This window comes from Sciurus carolinensis, chromosome 7, assembly GCF_902686445.1.
Source record: "Sciurus carolinensis chromosome 7, mSciCar1.2, whole genome shotgun sequence".
NCBI lineage: Eukaryota > Metazoa > Chordata > Mammalia > Rodentia > Sciuridae > Sciurus > Sciurus carolinensis.
This window is the reverse complement of record NC_062219.1, coordinates 131,260,713-131,264,242: the sequence shown is the minus strand read 5'-3', so window position 1 is coordinate 131,264,242 and position 3,530 is coordinate 131,260,713. Positions and strand designations below refer to the sequence as shown.

General features: G+C 31.0%; 1 pseudogene; it reads left to right on the top strand.

The window, feature by feature from the left end:
* The first annotated feature begins 2,454 nt into the window (after positions 1–2,454).
* Positions 2,455–3,285, top strand: LOC124989438 (dnaJ homolog subfamily C member 8-like; annotated as a pseudogene).
* The last annotated feature ends 245 nt before the right edge of the window (positions 3,286–3,530 follow it).

Genomic DNA, 3,530 nt, shown 5'->3' with positions numbered 1-3,530 from the left:
TTGAAATAGTTCATGGTTCAAAGTGAGACATATAAATACATATTTTTCTTAAGTGGGATGCATGGATAAATATATCTGTGATTATGCATTAAATAGATGGAAATATACCATTGAAAATTGAAGGTAAAATCAAAACATTTCCTATTATATATGTGCAGTTATGAAAATTTAAATGTATATATGGGGTCAATTTCAGTTTAGAATTACATTTTAGGTTGGCTGAGGGATAGGGTTAGGGAATGAATATGTACATCAGGAAAGCTGAGTTTTCACCACAAAGTATGCTTGAAAATATATTGAAATAGCAAATGGTTTAATGTGAGTCATACAAATACATTTTTAAAAATATGGATGCATGGATAAATTGCATATATGAATATATACTATATATGCAAATATACTATCAAATATTGAATATAGAAGTCAAAGTACACACAAATATTCATATTTCTATAAACATTTTTATGCAAATTCAGTTTAGTTATGGTATAAATTTAGGGTTAGTATTAAATTTACAGTTTGGTTTGGGTTAGGTTTAGGGAATGAGTATGGATATCAAGAAATATGAAGAGCCCTAAGAAAGTATGTGTGAGAATATAAACAAATTGCACATACATATATGTTATGAAAACAAGTGCATAAAATGAGCCATGCATTTACACATTTTTCATTAGGGAAAGCATTGCTATATCACATGTATGAATATAAAATTATCTATATGTAAATTTACTATTGATAATTGAATACATGTCAAAATACACATATATATTCATATGAATATACTTGCTATTGTGTAAAATTAATTTTACTTGTAGGGATAGTATGGTTAGTATTATGTTGAGGTGGGTTAGGATTAGATTTAGGGAAAGAATATGTATATTGACAAACAAGAATATTCATAAGAATCAAAATAAAAGACATTTTTTAAGTTGAGGGTGCATGGATATAAAATTCACCTGAATATATAATATTGTATAGGCATATATGGCATTAATCTTTTAATACTTAAGTCAAAATATCCATAAACATTCACATTAGAGTACATGTTTTTATACAAAATTAGGTTTACTTGTAGACTTTTCAATTAGTTTTAAAATTTAATGCCTGGTGCAGTGGCACACACCTGTAACCCCAGCAGCTCTGGAGGTTGTGACAGGACGATCAAAAATTCAAAACCAGCCTCAGCAACAAAGAGGCACTAAGCAACTCAGTGAGAGTTTTTCTCTTAATAAAAAGCAAAATAACCCTGAGGATGTGGTTTGGTGGTTGAGCACCCCTGAGTTTAGTAGCCAGTACCAAAACAAACAAAAAATTAGAGTTAGTGTTAAATTTTGAATAGCATAGGGAATGAATATGTATATAGGGTAACATGAATAATCCTAAGAATGTACATGTGAAAATATATCTAAAATCATATGTAAACATACATGTTCTGAAACTCAAAGTGTATACTGGGAGTCATATGTATACAGTTTTTTTTTAATTGTGGTATGCCTGGATATGTTATATAAATAAATATGAAAGAAAATTGAATAAGGAAGTATAAAATACACATAAATATTCCTATTTGTATATATGCTTTTATGTAATATTAAATTTAGGTAGAGGAATAAGATTAAGGTTAGTATTAAATTTTAAGTTGATTTAGGGAATAAATATGTATATCAGGAAACATGAATATTCATATGTATGTACATTTTAAAATATGTGTAAAAATGATAAAATATATGCCTGAAAGGGAATAGTATCCTGTGAGTTTCAATTGGGTTTAGTATGTGTGCATATATCCTATAATGAATATGTAATTGTGAATGCAATAGATAACTGAATATGTAAGTCAAAATACACATACATATTCATATAGTTATACATACTTTTATGTAAATATATGTTAGTTATGGATAATTAGTGTTGGTATTAAATTGGGGTTGGTGTATCTTTAGGGTTTAGAAGTGAATATGGATATGAGAAATCAAGAATATTCAGAAGAATTTTTGCCAGAAATTGTGTATAATAACATACATAAACATATATGTTCTAAAACAAGGGGATTTAACGTGAGTCATAGGAATACTTTTTTAAATTTAGGGATGTCATATAAAACCTATAAATGAATATATAATAATATAAGCTAATACAACTTGGATATTTTAATATAAGTAAAATGCAAATAAATATGCATATTATAAGCACTTTTATGGAAAATTAGGTATAGATTTTGGGGAAGGTTAGGGTTAGAATTCAATTTTCTGTTGGGTTAAAATTAGAATACAATTTTGGGTTGGGTTAGGGTTAGGGTTAGTAATTAACATGTATATCATGATTGTAAATGTGAAAATATGTTTGAAAACATATAAACATATGCTTTCTGACAGAGGAAAGTTTATAATATGAGTCATATAAAATTTTTTAAAAATTGCAAAATATATAATATAAATTAATCTAAAAATACATATGCATGTATACCATTTAACAATTGATTATGTAAATCAAGCAACATATATATTCTTGGGGTCATGTGGTGGCTGGGCTGGGGAAATTGCAGCTTCAGGAGACAGGGGGGCTTTGGCCTGCAGAGGCAGCACAAAGGAAGCCTTTATGACCTTCTACAGTGAGGTGAAACAAATAGAGAAGAGAGATTCAGTTCTGACATCCACAAATCAGATTGAAAGATTGACCTATCCTGGATCCTCTTATTTCAATTTGAACCCATTTGAGGTTCTTCAGATAGACTCTGAAGTGATAGATGAAGAAATAAAAGAGGTTTCAGCAATTGTCCATATTGGTGCATCCTGACAAAATCAAGATGATGCTTAGAGCACAAAAGGCTTTTGAAACGGTGGACAAAGCTTACAAGTTGCTACTGGATGGGGAACAAAAGAAGAGGGCCCTGGATGTAATTCAGGCAGGAAAAGAATACATGGAACACACTGTGAAAGAGTGGAAAAAACAATTAAAGAAGGAAGAAAATGTAGAGGAAGATGATCCCGAGTTGTTCAAACAAGCAGTAAATAAACAGACCATGAAATTCTTTGCTGAGCTGGAAATTAAAAGAAAAGAGAGAGAAACCAAAGAGATGCATAAAAGGAAATGACAAAGGGAAGTGGAGATTTAAACTCAAGAAAAAGTCAAATGAGAAAGAGAGTGGCAGAAAAACTTTGAGGAAAGTTGAGATAGTCGAGTGGTCAGCTGGTGAAACTTTCAAGCAAATAAAAGAGGAAGAAAGAGAAGAAAAATCGGACCTTCCTGAGACCACCCAAAGTAAAACTGGGGCAGCATGAGTGACCCCCTTTGTCATTCACAGACACAGAACCTTCTCCTAGTCCTCCTTCCTGCTCTGAATGACTCATTCTTTTCCTCCCACCTCCACCCCAACAGAGTAGTTTTGCTTTTCAGTCCATTTTGTTTTCAATACAATTTAATATCAATCAGAGTAATTCTTCTGTGCATTGAAATGAGGGACTCTGTTTAAAAAAGACTCTCCCACCCATTAACCCTTAGAAAAACCAGGATTGGAAGGTGCCACCATT